Source organism: Saccostrea echinata, unplaced genomic scaffold (genome assembly GCF_033153115.1).
Source record: "Saccostrea echinata isolate AGI-Se365-2 ecotype Australia unplaced genomic scaffold, CSIRO_AGI_Sech_v1 ptg000009l, whole genome shotgun sequence".
Taxonomy (NCBI): Eukaryota; Metazoa; Mollusca; class Bivalvia; order Ostreida; family Ostreidae; genus Saccostrea; species Saccostrea echinata.
In genome coordinates this window covers 31,442,196-31,466,313 of record NW_026889758.1, presented here as the reverse complement: position 1 = coordinate 31,466,313, position 24,118 = coordinate 31,442,196, and the positions used below count along the sequence as shown (strand labels likewise).

The 24,118-nt window shown below is 33.9% G+C and overlaps 2 protein-coding genes across 2 annotated transcripts in view; one reads left to right on the top strand and one right to left on the bottom strand.

Annotated features, from left to right (window-relative positions):
• LOC133182209 (poly [ADP-ribose] polymerase 1-like) overlaps nucleotides 1-24,118 on the bottom strand; it is a 550,802-nt gene that overhangs the window by 96,615 nt on the left and 430,069 nt on the right. The window lies entirely within an intron of this gene.
• The window catches only part of LOC133182217 (COMM domain-containing protein 10-like), a 249,974-nt gene that overhangs the window by 132,287 nt on the left and 93,569 nt on the right, over nucleotides 1-24,118 (top strand). The window lies entirely within an intron of this gene.

The window sequence follows — 24,118 nt, the reverse complement described above, 5'->3', positions numbered from 1 at the left end:
GAATAGTGGCATTTAAATCATGTTTGTAATATGACCCTTGACTAAATGGACTTCATGTATTTCTCGGAAATTGTGAATGTTGTTTCATAAAAGTGTGTTTTTAAGGTATAGTGGGTCTTTGCTCCATGTTTTTGTTAACCAAAAAGGTACATTTTTACGCAAACTTTGAGGATAAACTTTCCAAAAAAAAAAAAAAAATGGAGCGAAGACCCGCTCATATCGAAAAATTATGTTTTAATATGAGAAAATGATCCTGTGTATGCTATTTCATAGGCAAATAATTTCAATCTTTGTAAGGTTTTTGCAAACTGTGGAGATTTTTCAGGAGGAAATCAGGTCAGGGTGGTATCAGGAGACTTCACATAAATCTGCTGAGACATTGTTATTCCTTACCTGTACAGTCCGGAAACATGAAGAAGACATAGAATAGTACGATCAATTATAAAATAGAGGCAGGCTATAGACGAATAAGTTGGTGTTAAGTACAGTGTTCTCAACTATCTCCTTTAAAGTCCGCATTTCGAAAATTATTTGGTCGTTATAATGACCTTGTTCGCGAATACAACCTATCCTTGGGTCGGACTTTGACTGACTGACATATCTCCTACAGATTGTTAGACCACTCTTTATATACTATTTTCACTACGGCTTACTCCGTTCACCTCATCAACAGATATAGTTTTCGCATGTTGTATTTTCCCTCAGACTTATTTCCCTTAGCGGTCAACTTGAAGATTTTTCTTCGCATTACCAAATTAAAACACATGTAGCAGAAATATTTTTGGAAAATCTTCGTAAAACAAAAATTCTGAATTAAAAGAGACTTTAATAAACGTAGAAATTCTTTAGAAAAACAATGTTTCCTACACCACTATGACCAGTATGTATCTGAGCATGTTGACCTCCAATATGGCAGTCAAAGATAAATTACTCTTGCTAAAATTCAGCTATTAAAAACTGCATGTATCTATACAGAGGGCTCACGATGTGTGCGACAGTTCGACAGGGGATGGTTAATCCTCTTGGGCATCTGATCTCACCTGTGTTGTTTCCAGGGGTCCGTGTTTTTGCTATTATGTTCCCCAAACGAAGTTTGGGAACATATTGTTTTTACTCTGTTTCTTCTTATTATTATTATTAAGTCTTCCGTTCACAACGGAAGACATATAGTGATTGTATTGTTTCTTTTTATTATTAAGGTCTTCCGTTTTAGACGGAAGACCTTATAGTGATTCTACTGTTTCTTCTTTTTCTTTTTAAGGTCTTCCGTTTTAGACGGAAGACCTTATAGTGATTCTACTGTTTCTTCTTTTTAAGGTCTTCCGTTTCAGTCGGAAGACCTTATAGTGATTCTACTGTTTTTTCTTTTTATTATTATTATTATTTTTTTTTTTTTTCCTTTTCTATTTTTCACGATTTCTCAGAGATGGCTGGACGGATTTTCTTGAAATTTTCAGGGATAATAGAGAATAAAAATACCTACAAATGTATCTTTGATTTTTTTCAAAATTCACTTCCGGTCGTCAGATATGTCCGATTTCCGTTTTTTTCAGAAATATTTTGTCCGAGTCATATCTCAGAAACGGTAAGAAATTAAGACACCAAACTTATAGGGTTAATAGATCTTGAGGAGTAGGCAAAACCATTTGGGTTAAGAGCGTCAGCCGTCACTTCCGGTCGTCACAGGAAGTGATCAAAGAAATCGAAATTTTCAACTTTTCTTTTTGATTTTTTTCTTTCATCACATTGTTGCATCTTATTTGTAGATTCGAAATATGTTGGTCCCACCGGAAACAAAAACGTCAACTTCCGGCTATAAGCGAAAAACTGCATAATTTGAGTATTTTACTTTCCCATAAATATTTTTTATAGATGATGTATTTGAACTGATTTTTGAATATGTTATCAAGACTGCAAATGTCTAGGGTAACGTCAAATATCTTTGTAAAATTCACTTCCGGTCGCGCGTTTGAATGTCCGCAAAATGAGAACTTGTCCGAGTGAGATCTCAGAAACGCTAAGAGATTAAGACACCAATCTTATAGGAGTATTAGACCTTGAGGAGTAGACAAAAGAATTTGGGTTAAGAGCGTCAGTCGTCACTTCCGGTCGTCACAGGAAGTGATCAAAGAAATCAAAAATTTCAACTTTTCTCTTTTGGAATAAGACTTGCATCATATAATTGTATCTTTTTCACAGTTACGATATGTGTTGGTCCCACCGGAAACAAAAAACGACAACTTCCGGTTATAAGAGAAAAACTACATAGTAGGGTATTTAATTTTCCGATACATATCGCCTATAGATAGAGTTCTTTAAATGATTTTTATATATGTTATTGAGACTGCAGATGTCTAGAGTGATGTGAAATATTTTAGTAAAATTCACTTCCGGTTTCGTGTTTTCTTGTCCTCAAAATGAAAATGTATTTCAGCGAGATCTCGGAAACGGCATGAAAGTAAGACACCAAACTTATAGGAGTAATACAACTTGGTGAGAAGGCAAACCACATAGGGTTAAAAGCGTCAGTCGTCACTTCCGGTGATCACAGGAAGTGATCGAAGAAAACAAAAATTTCAACTTTTCTTTTTTAAAACTAAAACTTTCATCACTTTATTGCTTCCCTTTCGCTGTTTTGAAATATGTTAGATTCCACCGGGAAAAAAAACTTTAAACTTCCGGTTTTAAGAGATAAACTACGTTATTTCGTGGTTTAACTTTCTCATAAATATCACTTATAGATAAGTATTTGAAATGTTTTTACATATGCTGTAGATACTGCAAAAGTCAAGAGAAAATTTTTATTCACTTCACTTCCGGTCGCGTGTTTTCCTGTCTTCAAAATTAGAATTTGTTCTCACAATTGTTCGGCAACAGTAAAAGACTGAAGTCTAAAACTTTGAGGACTTATAGTCAGTCATCAGTTCATTTGCTTCGTGTAAAAATCGTGTGTCGTCATTACTTCCGATCGTGACAGGAAACGAAGCAAAAAAGTATTTTTTAACTTATTTTGTTTTTACATAAGTTTTAGGCTAATACCGACGTTGGAAAAGACATGTTGATGCAAAGAGGAAGTAGTATAACGGAAGACCTTCTCATTACTAGTAATGAGTTTCTAGTTATTATTATTATTTTTGTTCCCTTTCTTGTTTTCACGATTTCTCAGAGATGGCTGGACGGATTTTCTTGAAATTTTCAGGGATAATAGAGAATGAAAATACCTACAAATCTATCTTTCATTTTTATCAAGATTCACTTCCGGTCGTCAGATATGTCCGATTTCCGTTTTTTTCAGAAATATTTTGTCCGAGTCATATCTCAGAAACGGTAAGAGATTTAGACACCAAACTTATATGAATAATAGATCTTGAGGAGTAGGCAAATCCATTTGGGTTAAGAGCGTCAGCCGTCACTTCCGGTCGTCACAGGAAGTGATTAAAGAAATCGAAATTTTCAACTTTTCTTTTTTGATTTTTTTCTTTCATCACATTGTTGCATCTTATTTGTAGATTCGAAATATGTTGGTTCCCACCGGAAACAAAAACGTCAACTTCCGGCTATAAGCGAAAAACTGCATAATTTGAGTATTTTACTTTCCCATAAATATTTTTTATAGATAAAGTATTTGAACTGATTTTTAAATATGTTATCAAGACTGCAAATGTCTACAGAAACGTCAAATATCTTTGTAAAATTCACTTCCAGTCGCGCGTTTAAATGTCCGCAAATTGCGAACTTGTCCCAGTGATATTTCAGAAACGGTAAGAGATTTAGACACCAAACTTGTAGGAGTAATAGACGTTGAGGAGTAGACAAAACCATTTGGGTTAAGAGCGTCAGCCGTCACTTCCGGTCGTCACAGGAAGTGATCAAAGAAATCAAAAATTTCAACTTTTCTCTTTTGGAATAAGACTTGCATCATATAATTGTATCTTTTTCACAGTTACGATATGTGTTGGTCTCACCAGAACCAAAAAACGACAACTTCCGGTTATAAGAGAAAACTACATAATAGGGTTTTTAATTTTCCCATACATATCGCCTATACATAGAGGTGTTTAAAGGATTTTAATATATGTTATTGAGACTGCAGATGTCTAGAGTGACGTGAAATATCTTAGTAAAATTCACTTCCGGTCGCGTGTTTTCTTGTCCTCAAAATGAAAACTTATTTCAGAGAGATCTCGGAAACAGCATGAGATTAAGACACTAAACTTATAGGAGTAATAAAACTTGGTGAGTAGGCAAAACATATAGGGTTAAACACGTAAGCCGTCACTTCCGGTCGTCACAGGAAGTGATCAAAGAAATCAAAAATTTAACTTTTATTCTTAAAATTAAAACTTGCATCACTTTATTGTTTCTCTTTCGCTGTATTGAAATATGTTAGATTCTACTGGAAACAAAAACTTTAACATTCCGGTTTTAAGAGATAAACTACGTTATTTCGTGGTTTAACTTTCTCATAAATATCACTTATATATAAGTATTTGAAATGTTTTTTTACATATGTTGTAGACATTGCAAAAGTCAAGAGAAAATTCAGAGATTATTATTCATTTCACTTCCGGTCGTGTGTTTTCCTGTACTCAAAATTAGAATTTGTTCTCACAATTGTTCGGCAACAATAATAGACTGAAGTCTAAATCTTTCTGGACTTATAGTCAGTCATCAGTTCATTTGCATCGTGTAAAAATCGTGTGTCGTCATTACTTCCGGTCGTGACAGGAAACGAAGCAAAAAAGTAATTTTTTGAGTTATTTTGTTTCTACATAAGTTTTAGGCTAATACCGACGTTGGAAAAGACATGTTGATGCAAAGAGGAAGTAGTATAACGGAAGACCTTCTCATTACTAGTAATGAGTTTCTAGTTAAGGTCTTCCGTTTCAGTCGGAAGACCTTATAGTGATTCTACTGTTTTTTCTTTTTATTATTATTATTATTTTTTTTTTTCCTTTTCTATTTTTCACGATTTCTCAGAGATGGCTGGACGGATTTTCTTGAAATTTTCAGGGATAATAGAGAATGAAAATACTTACAAACCTATCTTTGATTTTTTTCAAAATTCACTTCCGGTCGTCAGATATGTCCGATTTCCGTTTTTTTCAGAAATATTTTGTCCAAGTCATATCTCAGAAACGGTAAGATATTAAGACACCAAACTTACAGGAGTAATAGATCTTGAGGAGTAGGCAAATCCATTTGGGTTAAGAGCGTCAGCCGTCACTTCCGGTTGTCACAGGAAGTGATCAAAGAAATCGAAAATTTCAACTTTTCTTTTTTGAATCTTTTTTTGCATCACATTATTGCATCTTATTTGTAGTTTCGAAATATGTTGGTCCCACCGGAAACAAAAACGTCAACTTCCGGCTATAAGCGAAAAACTGCATAATTTGAGTATTTTACTTTCCCATAAATATTTTTTATAGACAATGTATTTGAACTGAATTTTGAATATGTTATCAAGACTGCAAATGTCTAGAGTAACGTCAAATATCTTTGTAAAATTCACTTCCGGTCGCGCGTTTAAATGTCCACAAAATGAGAACTTGTCCCAGTGATATCTCAGAAACAGTAAGAGATTTAGACACCAAACTTATAGGAGTATTAGACCTTGAAAAGTAGACAAAACCATTTGGGTTAAATGCGTCAGCCGTCACTTCCGGTCGTCACAGGAAGTGATCAAAGAAATCAAAAATTTCAACTTTTCTCTTTTGGAATAAGACTTGCATCATATAATTGTATCTTTTTCACAGTTACAACTTCCGGTTATAAGAGAAAAACTACATCATAGGGTATTTAATTTTCCCCAACATATCGCCTATAAATAGAGTTCTTTAAATGATTTTTATATATGTTATTGAGACTTCAGATGTCTAGAGTGATGTGAAATATTTTAGTAAAACTCATTTCCGGTCGCGTGTTTTCTTGTCCTCAAAATGAAAAGTTATTTCAGCGAGATCTCGGAAACGGCATGAAAGTAAGACACCAAACTTATAGGAGTAATACAACTTGGTGAGAAGGCAAACCACATAGGGTTAAAATCGTCAGTTGTCACTTCCGGTGATCACAGGAAGTGATCGAAGAAATCAAAAATTTCAACTTTTCTTTTTTAAAATTAAAACTTTCATCACTTTATTGCTTCCCTTTCGCTGTTTTGAAATATGTTAGTTTCCACCGGGAAAAAAACTTTAAACTTCCGGTTTTAAGAGATAAACTACGTTATTTCGTGGTTAAACTTTCTCATAAATATCACTTATAGATAAGTATTTGAAATGTTTTTTACATATGCTGTAGATACTGCTAAAGTCAAGAGAAAATTCAGAGATTTTTATTCAGTTCACTTCCGGTCGTGTGTTTTCCTGTCTTCAAAATTAGAATTTGTTCTCACAATTGTTCGGCAACAGTAAAAGACTGAAGTCTAAAACTTTGAGGACTTATAGTCAGTCATCAGTTCATTTGCTTCGTGTAAAAATCGTGTGTCGTCATTACTTCCAGTCGTGACAGGAAACGAAGCAAAAAAGTATTTTTTAACTTATTTTGTTTCTACATAAGTTATAGGCTAATACCGACGTTGGGAAAGACATGTTCATGCAAACAGGAAGTCGTATAACGGAAGACCTTCTCATTACTAGTAATGAGTTTCTAGTATTCTTAATATTATTGTATAGACGAAATTTGGTAAAGGACTATGTCCGCTCCATTTCTCCAGAACAGCTTAAGATATGAAAGTTAACTTTGTCAGATATCATAGATAATGACTTGTAGATGTCACCATGAATATTCTTTCCGTCGTTTATACTTCCGGTCGTCACAGAAAGTGGATTAAAAAGTCGATTTTTTCAATTTCTTCGTCTTTCTAACTTCTTTTTTCTGTAATATTCATAGGGTATGTAAAGGCCCCTCTTTGAAGATTTTACGTATTACCAGTTTCTTGATAGGATTAAGAAGGAATCAAATATCTTTAAACATCTTAGAATTTCCGAAAACGTAGGACCAACGTTTCTTAAACACTACAAAATATTGATTTTTTCCCCATATATATAGTTTGCGGGGACAGCTCAGTGCTCATTCACGTAGGAGGAGGTGTAGAGGTAACACCTACCTGGTGATTGGGATAGGCCAGAAAAACCTTCCTGTTGCCATGGAAACGAGTTTATATTAAATAAAAATGGTTGTATATGATATATATCATGTGTGTGCATTTTATTTGCCCCTCTTTTAGTTTGTCAACTGTAGAAGACATTGTCATCTTTACAGACCCCACCACCCCCCCACCCCCTTCTCTTTTATTGTAATGAATTTAAATTTCGCTTTTATGTTTTGGATTCTAAATAAAATGACCTTGACCTTCATATCACAAGCAACTCTTCTTGAAGTTTTCAAAATGATAAGGCTTCATTCTTTGTACAAAAAATTGGTAATTTACATGTTTATGTTTAAGACACTCCCCCCCCCCCCCCTCCCTCCACTCGAAGCAGCCAGGTGGAATAGGCAGATATAAAATATACAACTTATAAGGAACTTCTTAAGAGGTTCACTAATAAAATTCAGTTCCCCTGATGTGGTTTGATATTTTGCTACCATTCATTCTTCTTCTGTTTTGTCTATAGAATTTATAATTATTTTATTTAGAATTAATTTATCTTTAGAAAGTAGTGATTGTCAGCTGCATTCATTAGCCGTTTTCTTGTATATCTATTACTTGCATATTAATAAGTTCATTAAATAATATTTTAAAGTATTAAAACTTCATTTCTATTAAATTTTATTCATTTGTAAATCCTTGGATCCGCTCCTGCAGGTGCGCGAAAGCCTCATCACTACTGTAAACAAATTATTCATCACGCCGAAAATGTTCATGATTCCGCTAAACTAAGAAAGTTTACACATAGTTTTTCATCTCATAAACAACCATCAGCCCTGTCCAATGCAGAAAAGCTCGAATTGAAGGGGAAAATTCAGGAATTGTTTTGCGTCAGCCATGTTTTGACGTGAACCTTACACCGCATTCTGTTATTAAGGTCTTCCGTCTCCACGGAAGACCTTATCGTGATTCTATTGTTTCTTATTAAGGTCTTCCGTCTCCACGGAAGACCTTATCGTGATTCTATTGTTTCTTATTATTATTCTTTTTTTTTTAGACAAAATTTTGTGCACGCGATTTCTCGAAAACTATTCAATGAATTTCTTTGAAATTTTCAGGGATAAAAGGTCTTTATATGAAGTTTATATAAAATTCCGTTTTTTGGTAAATTCGGTTCCAGTGCCAAGTTATGGACAATTTCCTGATTTTAAAATGAAATTTTGTCCTCGAAGGATCTAGGAAACGGCTAAAGATATGAACTGGAGACTTGTTAGAGATGATAGACCATGACTTCTAGATGTTCGAAATTACCTTGGTTTTCGTCGTCAATACTTCCGTTCGTCACCGGAAGTGTTCAAAGAAATCGAAAATTTCAACTTTTCTTTTTTTAATCAAATCTTGCATCACATTATTGCATCTCTTTTGCAGATTCGAAATATGTTTGTCCCACCGGAAACAAAAACGACAACTTCCGGTTGTAAGAGAAAAACTGCATAATTTGAGTATTTTTCTTTCCCATAAATATCTTTTATACGTAAAGTATTTGAAATGATTTTTAGATATATTATTCAGATTGCAAATGTCTAGAGTAACGTCAAATATCTTTGCAAAATTCACTTCCGGCCGCGTGTTTTTCTGTCCTCAAAGTGAGAAAATATCTGAGCGAGATCTCAGAAACGGTATGAGGTTAAGACAACAAACTTATATGAGTAATAGACCTTGAAGAGTAGGCAAAATTATTTGGGTTAAACTGTCAGCCGTCACTTCCGGTCGTCACAGGAAGTGATCAAAGAAATCAAAAAATTCAACTTTTCTTCTTTAAATTAAAACTTGCATCACCTTATTGCATCTCTTTTGCTTTTATGAAATATGTTAGACTCCTCCGGAAACAAAAACGTCAACTTCCGGTTTTAGGAGATAAAATACATAATTTCGATATTTAACTTTCTCATAAATATCGTTTAAAGAAAAAGAATTGAAATGTTTTAATACATGTTGTAAATACTGCAAATGTCTAGAGACACGTTAGAGATTTTTTTTATAAAATTCACTTCCGGTTGCGTGTTTTCCTGTCCTCAAAATTAGAATTTGTTCTCACAATTGCTCGGCAACAATGAACGACTGAAGTCTGAAACTTTCAGGATTGACAGTCCGTCATCAGTTTATTTGCATCGTATGAAAATCGTGTGTCGCCGTTACTTCCGGTCGTGACAGGAAGTGATGCAAAAAAGTGAATGGTTAATGGTTAGCACGTTGGATTTTCACACTGAAGACCAGGGTTAAATCTCCAGAGTGTCTGAATTTCTTTTATCACTTTTTCAGCTTGAATTTTCGTTTTTATATTCAGAATCGGACGGAAGACCTCTTATTGCTCGCAATGAGTTTCTAGTTATTAAGGTCTTCCGTTCCAGACGGAAGACCTTATAGTGATTGTACTGTTTATTATTATTATTATTATTATTATTATTATTTTTTCCCCTTTTTTTGTCGGCAGGATTTCTCAGAGATGACTGGACGGATTTTCCTGAAATTTTCAGGGTTGATAGAGAATGAAAATACCCCGAGGCGTTTTTTTCATTTTTTCAAAATTCACTTCCGGTCGTCAGATATGTCCGATTTCCGTTTTTTTCAAAAATATTTTTTCCGAGTGAGATCTCAGAAACGGTTAGAGATTAAGACACCAAACTTATACGAGTAATAGATCATGAGGAGTAGGCGAGCCCATTTGGGTTAAGCGTGTCAGCCGTCACTTCCGGTCGTCACAGGAAGTGATCAAAGAAATCGAAAATTTCAACTTTTCTTTTTTGATTTTTTTTTTGCATCACATTATTGCATCTTATGTGTAGTTTCGAAATATGTCAGTCCCACCGGAAACAAAAACGACAACTTCCGGTTAGAAGAGGAAAACTACATAATTTGAGTATTTTACTTTCCCTTAAATATCTTTTGTAGATAAAGTATTTGAAAAGATTTCTAGATATGTTATTTAGACTGCAAATGTCTAGAGTAACGTCAAAAATCTTAGTAAAATTCACTTCCGGTCGCGTGTTTTTCCTGTCCTCAAAATGAAAAGTTATCTCAGCAAGATCTCGGAAACGGCATGAGATTAAGACACCAAACTTGAATGAGTAATAGACCTTGAGGAGTAGGCAAAACACATAGGGTTAGACGCGTCAGCCGTCACTTCCGGTCGTCACAGGAAGTGATCAAAAAATCGAAAATTTCAACTTTTCTTTATAAAATTATAACTTGCATCACTTTGTTGCATCTCTTTCGTGTTTTGAAATATGTTAGATTCCACCGGAAAACAAAAACTGTAAACTTCCGGTTTAAAGAGATAAACTACGTTATTTCGATGTTTAGCTTTCTCATTAATATCACTTAAAGATAAGTATTTGAAATGATTTTTATACATATGCTGTAGATACTACAAATGTCATGAGAAAATTCAGAGATTTTTATTCAATTCACTTCCGGTCGTGTGTTTTCCTGTCCCCAAAATTAGAATGTGTTCTCACAATTGCTCGGTAAGAGTAAAAGACTGAAGTCTAAAACTTTCAGGACTTATAGTCAGTCATCAGTTCATTTGCATCGTGTAAAAATCATCTGTCGTCATTACTTCCGGTCGTGACAGGAAATGAAGAAAAAAGTAATTTTTTAAGTTATTTTGTTTCTACATCAGTTTTAGGCTTATACCGACGTTGGAAAAGACATGTTTATGCAAACAGGAAGTAGTATAACGGAAGACCTTCTCATTACTAGTAATGAGTTTCTAGTTATTATTATTATTATTATTTTCCCCTTTTCTTTTCGGACAATTTCTCAGAGATGACTGGACGGATTTTCTTGAAATTTTCAAGGATAATAGAGAATGAAAATACCTACAAATCTATCTTTCATTTTTTTCAAAATTCACTTCCGGTCCTCAGATATGTCCGATTTCCGTTTTTTTTCAGAAATATTTTGTCCGAGTCATATCTCAGAAACGGTAAGAGATTAAGACACCAAACTTATATGAGTAATAGATCTTGAGGAGTAAGCAAATCCATTTGGGTTAAGAGCTTCAGCCGTCACTTCCGGTCGTCACAGGAAGTGATCAAAGAAATCGAAAATTTTAACTTTTCTTTTTTGAATCTTTTTATGCATCACATTATTGCATCTCATTTGTAGTTTCGAAATATGTTCGTCCCACCGGAAACAAAAACGTCAACTTCCGGCTATAAGCGAAAATTTGCATAATTTGAGCATTTTACTTTCCCATCAATATTGTTTATAGATAATGTATTTGAACTGATTTTTGAATATGTTATCAAGACTGCAAATGTCTAGAGCAACGTCAAATATCTTTGTAAAATTCACTTCCGGTCGCGCGTTTAAATGTCCGCAAAATGAAAACTTGTCCGAGTGATATCTCAGAAACGGGAAGAGATTTAGACACCAAACTTATAGGAGTATTAGACCTTGAGGAGTAGACAGAATCATTTGGGTTAAGAGCGTCAGCCGTCACTTCCGGTCGTCACAGGAAGTGATCAAAGAAATTAAAAATTTCAAATTTTCTTTTTAGGAATAAGACTTGCATCATATAATTGTATCTTTTTCACAGTTACGAAATGTGTTGGTCTCACCAGAAACAAAAAACGACAACTTCCGGTTATAAGAGAAAAACTACATAATAAGGTATTTAATTTTCTCATACATATCGCCTATAGATAGAGTTCTTTGAATGATTTTTATATATGTTATTGAGACTGCAGATGTCTAGAGTGACGTGAAATATCTTAGTAAAATTCACTTCCGGTCGCGTGTTTTCTTGTCCTCAAAATGAAAACTTATTTCAGAGAGATCTCGGAAACGGCATGAAAATAAGACACCAAACTTATAGGAGTAATAAAACTTGGTGAGATGGCAAAACACATAGGGTTAAAAGCGTCAGCCGTTACTTCCGGTCATCACAGGAAGTGATCGAAGAAATCGAAAATTTCAACTTTTCTTTGTAAAATTAAAACTCTCATCACTTTATTGCGTCCCTTTCGCTGTTTTGGAATATGCTAGATTCCACCGGAAAAAAAAACTTTAAACTTCCGGTTTTAAGAGATAAACTACGTTATTTCGTGGTTTAACTTTCTCATAAATATCACTTATAGATAAGTATTTGAAATGTTTTTACATATGCTGTAGATACTGCAAAAGTCAAGAGAAAATTCAGAGATTTTTATTCTTCACTTCCGGTCGTGTGTTTTTCCTGTAATCAAAATTAGAATTTTTTCTCACAATTGTTCGGCAACAGTAAAAGACTGAAGTCTAAAACTTTGAGGACTTATAGTCAGTGATCAGTTCATTTGCATCGTGTAAAAATCGTGTGTCATCATTACTTCCGGTCGTGACAGGAAACGAAGCAAAAAAGTATTGTTTTAGGTTATTTTGTTTCTACATAAGTTATAGGCTAATACCGACGTTGGGAAAGACATGTTCATACAAACAGGAAGTAGTATAACGGAAGACCTTCTCATTACTAGTAATGAGTTTCTAGTTATTATTATTATTATTATTATTCCTCCCAAATTTTGTGAGCGCGATTACTCAGAGATGGTTGGATAGATTTTCACAATTTTTCACATGATAGTAGGCTGATATATGAAGTTTATATAAAATTCCGTTTTTTGAAAAATTCACTTCCGGTCCGAAGTTACGGCCGAATTTCCAATTTTTAAATGGACTTTTGTCCGGAATTTTTCTCGGAAACGGTTTGAGGTAAAGATGTGAAATTTACAGGGGTATTAGATCATGACATTCTCTTTGTTTCGAAGTTGTTTTCGTGTATTTCCGGTACTTCCTGTCCGAACCGGAAGTGAACTTGTGTTTGGTCAATTTTCAACTTTTTTGTTTTTTAATATTTTTTCAAGATATTATTATGTATAACAGAGGTTATTCTACAAATACTAAATATATAATTTGTTTTGAAATCACATTCCACATTTTGTAGATTTTCGGTACCGTCATTTTCCCTATTTACCTAGTGTGCATACAGTGGGCAAAGAAAGATAACTCTGACTTGTAAGTGAGAATAGAACTTTCGAGAATAAAAGCGGAAATAGTATCGATGACGTCAGAGACATATACACTCTCCATATATTGATAGAATAAATATTTAGAACGTTCCATATTCACTCTAAATGTAAGAGTACGCTAGTTACCGCTTCCAGTGCATGTATAGTTTAAAGTTGCCAGTGTAGTGTAAGTCTGTATTGACAGTTAATTGATTTACACATGAATATATCTAAAAAAAAGTACTATATATGCTAGGTATATAATTCAAGTAAATATATTATAGACACTGAATATACATTTATAGTGATGGACAGGCATGCAATTTTATCTATCTCGTATAGTAAAAGCCTTCTATAATGCAGACGATTTATTATTCTCTATGATTTGAATGCGAAATTATCCCGATTTCCGAGTTTTATTTTCGATATTAAAAAATATTACGTACACTCAAAAAGGAACTGAGCGATAGAAATTTGTAATACAGATTGTATTAAAGCCTTTGGAAATAAATTGATATCTGTCACTTAAAAGAAAGAAAATCAATATATAGATTAGATTTGGTTATTACATGTATTTTTGATAAAAAGTTAAATTATTTATGTCACATGATCTATATTCTATATACCCAATGAGTTATAAAAGATGTGAAAAGGCGATTCTTGGATTCTTGTGAAATACTCCAGAGTTAAAAAAAATGTGAAAATGCGATTCTGTGTGAATAATGCTACTCTGTATGTTTCTTTTGAGAAAAAAAAACATGATAAAAAAATTGCACAGGTCCTGTTGATATGTGGGATAGGTATATACATTTACCTGAATGAACACAATTTTATGTAATGATATATAATTATGTACATGCAACTGACGTCCGTACTTTTCCTTATAATTCATAAAACTATCTAATTCCTTTGAAGCCCCCCCCCCCCCCGTCTTGATTGATATTTGGAGACGTTCGTGCAGCTAGGCATTTGAATTATATATTCGTTTTAGTTTTAAATCTGGAATATGTGGTTATAATGGTTATAATTACCATTTACATTTATACAGAATTTCATATTCTATAATGGAAGATTTGTCGTTATGATACTGAAATGTTCAATTTACGTCTGAGAGAGAGAGAGAGAGAGATTCCCTCTTAATCCCGATCCTCCTATCCATTTACATAGACCAAAAATTAGTTCTATATCAGTCACACCCATTCTTTATTAAATGTTTTCAGATTTCATAGTCAGTCATGGTCACATCCTGTATATTTTTCTGCTTTAAAAGTATCACACGAAGTGCACCTGTGTTGACCTGTCAATCAAAATCACCCGACGCTGTAATAAAATAGCCTGAGTTCGAAATGATCTTGAAGTGTGATCTTTAAGTAAATCCAATGCAACAAACTTGTGAAAAAATAAAATAAAATAAAAAAAAAATATCTCGGTATTATAAACTTCGATTGTGGGACGTGGAGACCGGTCCTTTGGATGAGATCGTATAAATCGAGGTCCCGTGTCGCAGAAGGTGCTGGCACAAAAAAGATTCCTCACTGATCAATGGCGATAGAACAAAAATTTGCAGTCTCCACCGGCGAGTGCTGGCGTCTCCATGTGAGTGATAAATTCTCGAGACGGACGTTAAAGAACAAACAAAACAAACAAAAAAGTAAATTTGAGAATTTATCATATATACACCCGTAGTTGGTGCATCACTTTTATTTAAACTTTGGAAGGATGACAAAGAAAAATTTAATTAGAAATTTTAATGAACTAAGCAAACAACCTACTCATTGTTAACACTTTGACCTGTTTCAAAGAAAGTGGGTCCCAACAGTAACGCACTAAAATCACTTGACTCTGACACAGATTTAGTGTTTCGGTGGTGCAATACGAGGCTTATATTAGAATTTTAAATAGGTATCTAATTAGCTGTGAATTTGCCATCATGGGGAAGACGTGTTACTGACTAAACATTTAATACAAGTATGAAAACGGGCATCTCCAGCATACGTTTAAATTCTACATATCATTTACATGAATAGAATGGATTGATCATAACACGAGAGCGTTTGATTATCTAATACGCTAAATGTTTTTCTTGTCATATAATGTGAGGATTTGACCAGTGTGATAAATGGGCCAAATGATTCAAAGAGAAGAAGATGAATAGTCAATCAATCAATTAATCAATCAATCGATTGCTGAATAATTACTGTAATTGAATAATCTTTCTTAAAGGTATGCTGTCACATCTTAATATTATATTATATTCAAAACTCCGTGACTTTACGTTTAACTTGATACTAACTTAATTCATTATATTTTTTTATAACACCATCACAATTATGCCAGAACATATACACAGTAAAGTTTATGATAGTGCGGTGTTCGTTCGTCTGTTTGTTTGTCTTAGAAATGATTGCAAACATTTTTTTTAAAATGCTAATTATCCTTGCTCTATGATATACGTAAATCTCTCATAGGTGCCAAATGCATTATACAAGATTGATCATGAAAATCAAAGTACCTTAAGTACTGAAAGGACTTTCCTCCAGTTATTTATTTCTTTCACAGTAAATATGATATGTATGTTTTTTACACAGAAAAAAGCAAATTCTTACAGATTTAGAAGAACGGAAGACTTTTTTGTTGCCATGGCAACAAGAGTCTAGTTATTATTATTATTATTCCTCCCAAATTTTGTGAGCGCGATTACTCAGAGATGGTTGGATAGATTTTCACAATTTTTCACATGATAGTAAGCTGATATATGAAGTTTATATAAAATTCCGTTTTTTGAAAAATTCACTTCCGGTCCGAAGTTACGGCCGAATTTCCAATTTTAAAATGGACTTTTGTCCGGAATTTTTCTCGGAAACGGTTTGAGGTAAAGATGTGAAATTTACAGGGGTATTAGATCATGACATTGTCTTTGTTTCGAAGTTGTTTTCGTGTGTTTCCGGTACTTCCTGTCCGAACCGGAAGTGAACTTGTGTTTGGTCAATTTTCAACTTTTTTGTTTTTTAATATTTTTTCAAGATATTATTATGTATAACAGAGGTTATTCTACAAATACTAAACATACAATTTGTTTTGAAATCAGATTCCACATTTTGCAGATTTTCGGTACCCTCATTTTCCCTATTTACCTAGTGTGAAGACAATGGGCAAAGAAAGATAACTCTGACTTGTAAGTGAGAATAGAACTTTCGAGATAAAGGCGGAAATAGTATCGATGACATCAGAGACATATACACTCTCCATATCAAAATATTTAGACGTTCTATATTCACTCTTCAAAATTTAAGAGAACATTGGTTACCGCTTCCAGTGCATGTAAAGTTTGAAGTTGCCAGTGTAGTGTAAGTCTGTATTGACAGTTAATTGATTTACACATGAATATATCTAAAAAAAAATTAATATATATGCTAGGTACCTAATTCAAGTAAATATATTATAAGCACTGAATATACATTTATAGTGATGGACAGGCATGCAATTTTATCTATCTCGTATAGTAAGTTCAGAATACGATAGTTATAAGCCTTCTATAATGTAGACGATTTAATATTCTCTATGATTTGAATGCGAAATTATCCCGATTTCCGAGTTTTATTTTCGATATTAAAAAATATTACATACACTCAAAAAGGAATTGAGCGATAGAAAATTGTAATACAGTACTGTTTTAAAGCCTTTATAAATAAATTGATATCTGCCACTTAAAAGAAAGAAAATCAATCTATAGATTAGATTTGGTTATTACATGTATATTTGATAAAAGGTTAAATTATTTATGACACATGATCTTTACTCTATATACCCAAGGAATTATAAAAGATGTGAAAAGACGATTCTTGGATTCTTGTGAAATACTCAGAGAGTTAAAAAAAAATATGTGAAAACGGGATTCTGTGTGAAATAATGGTACGCTATGTGTTTTTTTTTTTTGAAAAAAAAAAAAAAAAAAAAAAAAAAAAAAACATGATAAAAAAAATTGCACAGGTCTCTTGATATGTGGGATAAGTATACCTGAATGAACACAATTTTATGCAATGATATATAATTATGTACATGCAACTGACGTCCGTACTTTTCCTTATAATTCATAAAACATAAAACTATCTAATTCATTTGAAGCCTCCCCCCCCCCCCCGTCTTGATTAATATTTGGAGACGTTCGTGCAGCTAGGCATTTGAATTATATATTCGTTTTAGATTTAAATCTGGAACATGTGAATATAATTACCATTTACATGTATACAGAATTTCATATTCTATAATGGTAGATTTGTCATTATGAAATGTTCAATTTACGTCTGAGAGAGAGAGAGAGAGGGAGAGAGAGAGATATTCCCTCTTAATCCCGATCCTCCTATCTATTTACATAGACCAAAAATTAGTTCTATATCGGTCACACCCATTCTTTATTAAATGTTTTCTGATTTCATAGTCAGTCATGGTCACATCCTGTATATTTTTCAGCTTAACAAGCATTCTGAGAGTATTGCATTAGCAATACTAGTCCCCTACGGGCAAGTGTAATCTGGTTCTGTTCCCGTTAAGAATTGAAAATGCCATAATTCCGTCAAAAATTAATGAAGCGGGACGAAATGCAAACTTGATCTATAACTAATCAAGGTAAAGCCACATACCAAAAATCAGCTCAATATCTACAAGCGTTTAGAAGAAAATTGCGGAAAACCCCTAAAAATTGAAAAGGCCGTAATTCCGTCAAAAATCAATGAAGCGGAACGAAATGCAAACTTGATCTGTAACTCATCAAGATACACTCACATACCAAAAATCAGCTCAATATCTGCAAGCGTTTAGGAAAAAAGTGCGGAAAACCAAGTGGGACAGACTGACAGACAGACAGAGGGACAGACAGACAGACAGACAGACGGACGGACAGACTCAGAGGAAACCTATAGTCCCCTCCGGTTTCACCGGTAGGGGACTAAAAAGTATCACACGAAGTGCACGTGTGTTGACCTGTCAATCAAAATCACTTGATGCTGTATGCACTGCAATTAAGTAGCCTGAGTTCGAAATGATCTTGAAGTACGATCTTTAAGTAAATCTGATGCAACAAACTTGTGAAAAAATAGAATAAAATAAAAAATAAAATATCTCGGTATTATGAACTTCGATTGTGGGACGTGGAGACCGGTCCTTTGGATGAGATCGTACAAATCGAGGTCCCTTGTCGAAGAAGGTGCTGGCATAAAAAAATATTCCCCACTGCTCAATTGCGATAAGTGCCAAAGTATAGGACAAAAATTTGCAGTCTCCACCGGCGAGTGGTGGCGTCTCCATGTGAGTGAAACATTCTGGAGAGGGACGTTAAACAACATACTTATAATCAATCAATCAATCAATCGATTGCTGAAGAATTACTGTAATTGAATAATCTGTCTTATAGGTATGCTGTCAAATCTTGATGTTATAACTTTACAAAACTCAGTGACTCTACGTTTAATGTAATACTAACTTAATTTATAATATTTTTTTATAACACCATCACAATTATGCCAAAACATACACACAGTGAAGTTATGATAGTACGGTGTTCGTTCGTCTGTTTGTTTGTCTTAGAAATGATTGCAAACAATTTTTTTTAAATTGCTAATGATATACGTATATCTCTACAAGATTGATAATGGAAATCAAAGTACCTTAAGTACTGAAAGGACTTTTTCCCAGTTATTTTCTTCTTTCACAGTAAATATGATTTGTATGTTTTTTACACAGAAAAAAGCAAATTCTTACAGATTTAGAAGAACGGAAGACTTTTTTGTTGCCATGGCAACAAGAGTCTAGTTATTATTATTATTCTTTTTTTCTACTTTCTTCTCCGGTACTTTTTTGTCCGGGAGTGTTCTCATAGGACCACTCATCCGATTGACATGAAACCTTTTTAGGGTTAATAGGCATGTTGTGTAGGTGTTCGGAACGAAGGTCATTTTGCGCGCACATGCATGCACGTGCGCGCGCGTGCAATGAGTGAAATGACTGATATACTTGATGAAGCCTTAACTTTTATATTTCTTGATGAATTGCTTTGAAACTCAAATTATAAAGATATATTAGTAGTCTAGACAAGATGACATGGTCAAATTAGCGTGAACTCACGCGCATGCACGTGCGCTCTCAATAATTTCCTTGTTTTTTGACAAAATTCTTTGAAATTTAGAATATAAGTATATATTATAAGGTGCTACAACATGTTAAATAGGAAATTTCTTGAAAACACGCGCATGCAGGTGTGCTGCAATCTGATTGGTTGAAACTTTAAATGTCTATAACTCCCTCAGTTTTCAACAAAACAGGATGAAATTTTCGACATGGACAGGCACATAGAGCTCCTACATTATGATACTATCAAAATTGAATGCAAGGCCATGCATTCGCGTATGCTGAATTCTGATTGGCTAATACTTAAATGGTCACATCTCTCTTATTTATCAATGAAATTCTTTAATATTTAACACAAATGTATGTATTGTGAGACACTATAAGAAAATTAATGTGAAAAATGTAGAAAACATGTGCAAGCACATGCACTGAAATTTGATTGGCTAATACCCATATGGCTATATCGGAGTAGTTTTCCAATGAAATACCCTTAAAATAAAGTGTCCATCTATATTACAAAAGTATTGTCTAATTTATTGAAGCTTGTAGGGAATGGGGCATAATAAGGGATTGGGGAGCCGTTTGGGGAACATCTGTAACGGTTCCCGTTACAATTAGCACTAGTTCACTTTAACATTATATGTCTGAGGGTTGTGTAGATTCTCCACTGATTTATTGATTTACGATTATTTTCTGTGCATACCCTCTCAAACTATAGTGATTTAGCGCTGCGCAATTTCACAGCCATTCCACCTATTCCAATGTGCTTCATGTTTAAAGTATGCTTTGTCTTCTGTGAAGCATGTGATGTTGTGGTCCATGTTTTTTTTCCTGGTGCAACCACTTTGTCCATGGAAGGTGGCTTTTTCGAGGCACAGGAAGACTTCTACAGATCTGTCTGAGTACTATTTGTATGATCATGTGTAAAATTAAAAAGAAAACGGCCTGGAATCTTGTAAATTGTCATTTGATATGATTTGTAAACCAAGTCCTTCCAAATGGGAGCTCTAGGAGGCATGATATGATTGATTGATTGTATGTTGTTTTACGTCCCATTCGAGAATTCTTTTACTCGTATAAAGACGTCACCATATGTCGGTGAAGGGCTTCAAATTTAGACCTATACTCGGCACTCGGGGCTATTGAGCAGTGAGGGTTCTTTATCGTACCAACGCGTACCGTGACACTGGGTTTCGATTTTTAAAGTCTCCGAGAGAGATCCGCAACATTCACTTCGAAGTACCAATAGGTGTCGAGTTACTACCTATTTTTTACCGACTTAGGTCAGTCGCAGCCAGGGTTTGAACCCACGGCTTCCCATCACGCTCTCTTATAATGATATGCAATTCGCAGCTATGTTAAGGCTTCCCGAAGCTTTAAAATGCGCTCAAAACATAATATGTCATTGCGAGATCGGTTTTGGTTTTAATTTATAAGTATTTAACTTTAGTACTTCCAATTTATATAAAGGGTTTCCTCGGTTATATATTAGCATATTTGTTATGATATCACATGAATTTGTTGATCACGTGACGGCCATTTATAATTTTTTGAAGTGTTTCATATAAATCGCTTCGGCGCAGCTGATTAACACAATAATTATTAACATTTTGTTGTATAAATAAACTCATCGTATCCTTGTGTATCCGAAATGTGCTTGGGAAAAATCATAGAATTATTTGGGTACAAAATATTTCCTGAGAAATTCAACTTACTTAAAAATTTGAGGGTATTTTCCACACAATATCGTAATCTGTATTAAAACAAAACCAACACACATTTTTCCCAAGCAAGATTCAGTTAGAGAACAACCTCTTCTTACAGATTTCCACAAAAATTCTCAGATTAATCCTTATTAATCACCTGCGCCAGACTCTTTTATACATACAAAATAAATTCTACCTCCAACCACGGGTATAAAACAGAGTACATTTCAAAAGTATATTTTTCATAAGCATTATGAACATGATGAATTTCAATCAAGGGTAGGTAAGCGGTGTATTTTTAAAATATTCGGACATATAAGACTTAAAAAACCTTTAACGATCCGTGAATTTTGTAATAGCTATCTAGCATTTTCCATGCAGTATGAAATAAAGTGTAAAGTTCATGACACTCTCCCCGTCATAACACCTCATGTTTGCAGTGACCTGACGTCATTTTCCATTATGACGTCATATTTTGGTAGTTCAGAGATGTGAAGGCACAGAGTGCACTGTCATATTGTACGGGAAGCCTTAACCTACCTAAGTGAGTCCAGAATCATATCACAGACACTTGTCATCTACACTTTCTTTATTTCAAATATACACTTCTTTTCTCTAAAAAAAAAATCTGAAAAAGAGACAAAGATATGTGAAGTACTAAAGTTCTGATAATTTTTGCTTTATTGTAACACAATGAAGACATATCGATAGAGAAGTGAAGATCAATTAACTTAAAGCTGACAACGTAAAATACAGTTTTAAAAGCTAAATATCACTGTCTTCATGAAAAAAATTGTTTCTTTGAAAATTTTTAAAGCATAAAACGGTTGAATTTTAAGATTTACTGAGTGTAATAGAGTGACTAAGAACTCAGCTCCTTGTGTACAAGGTATTAGAATCTGGAAGTAATCCTTGATTGCATTCATCAGATGTACAGCAAAAGTGACAGGAGTAAGCGTCATTAACCACAACTTTGCCAAACTGAAAGCAATGTTTCTGTTCTGAAGTCTGGGATAACCACTGGGTTCTGCAGACTGTCTCATTCACGCACCTGTTGCAAAACAGTACAATAAGTATTCCGTGATTCAATGAAGCATCTTTCTAAGATATTTTAAAACACAGGGCACTGACCTCTTGAAAACTTTTTCCTTTCCGGAGCCGTCAGAGGTTATATCTGTCATGCAGAAATCTTTTCCTGTCTCACATTCTACATTTGGTCCAATGTATATACTGCGAATGTCGCATGGTACTCCATTCCCATAATCACCACAAACCTTACAAGTTCGCTGTCTTAAACCTGATCAATTTATAAGGGCTAGGATCCTTTAATGCACCAGGAGTGATATGATTTTAAAAATTAAATTACTGAAATGTCTTCTTTTTTTTTTTTAATTTTTGTTAATTTAATCGGGAGATTCATTTGTTTAAAAAAAACTTCTATGGACGATGTTTCTTAATACACACCCGTTAGTTCAAATTTCTTCCGCAGCTTATTATGAATAAATTAAAACATCATTCAATAGTAAAGCGAAGATTACTTTGAGAAGTACTTGAAATTGTGGCATTTGGAGACATCGCAGGTGTTCCTATTGTTGGCGAGTTTACATGTGGTGTTTGTGATGTAGAAACTATTTCCTTCAGAGTGGCAGTGACAGTATCTGTAAAAGTCGACAGTGATGCAGTCATACTTCATACAGAGAATGACGAGATTCGTTGAAGGTGCCTTTGATTTTTTGTTGTAATGATGTGAGTAACCATTTGAAAAAAGACTGAAGTTAGATTTGTTTCATCAGTACTATATATAATGATTTACTTTACAGCCTTCATAACGCATACAGAAAAATAAATGCAATTTATCATGATTGAGCATCTGATTATATTGAAAAAAAAACTTTTAAGTAGTCACTACAGCATTTGTGATAAATGCTACAGAAGTTTACAAAAATGATTGCATGATGTTTTAACGGGTTATTCCTGCTAAAGTATACAAGATAATTCTTTTAAAAAAATCAAACAACCGCAAAGAAATCACTCGATTGTGACGTTGCCCCTCACATTTTTGAACGTGCAAACCTTTTGAATTTTAATTTTTTCCATTTGATCTGTATTTTCAAACAGCTAATCTAACTGAAAAACATTTCGTTTTGTTTTTATGATTTGATTATTATTATTTTGGTTTGCTTTTGTGACATTTTTGACTTAAAATTGTCAAAACGAGCTATCTCATGCAATCATCTTTGATTGATTGTTTGATTGTATGCTTTTAACGTCCCGTTCGAAAAATTTACTCATACAGAGACGTCACCATATACCGGTTAAGCGCCTCATTTAGACCTATATTCTACACTCAGGGCCATTGAGTAGTAAGGGTTTTTTTATCGCAGCAATGCCTACCGTGACAAAAGACCACGGTTTTTAAGTTGTCATCCGAAAGACCCGTCACTTTCATTTCTAATGCCGGGCGCTTGGCGAAGGAACAGTTACTACCTCTATATAAGTTTACATCTTAGGTCTGACGCAGTACGACGAAGGAGAATCGAATCCGGGTTACCCGATCACCAATCATAATGATAGTTCATAGATATTACAATGACATGGAAAATTACTTCTAGAAAAAAAAAATCAGAGTGTTAAAGACATGCATAGGAAAGAATGACGGTTGTTTTGTGGGCTTTCTACTTGTAAGAAGTTTTTTTCTTAAAATTTTTATGAAATTACATAAAATTCACAATTAATACAAATGCCTGACAAAACAGCAGGTCAATTTTTTTATCATGTCAAGCCCCCCCCCCCCCCAACTTACAAAAAGCATATAGAATCTAGTTTTCAGAAATAATCCCCCTTGTCACTTTTGATTGCTGACATTTTTCAATTTCAAAGTTTCAAAATTACTCACAAACTTCTTTAGAACGTGTTTGGTAATTGAATTGCTTCTTAAATAAATCAAGAGGAAATTCAAATTAACACAAATTTTGATTTGCAATTAAAATAACTAAGTGATTACTTATGAGGGTCGTTCAATAAGCAATGCAAAAGGTTATCAAAAACTTTTTTTTGGATTTTTCATCCCTCAGAGTATTCCCTGTTAACCTTTACAATGTCTCAAGTCTCTCTACCCATAATCGGAACACCTCAGCACAATCTTTTGGGGTTCA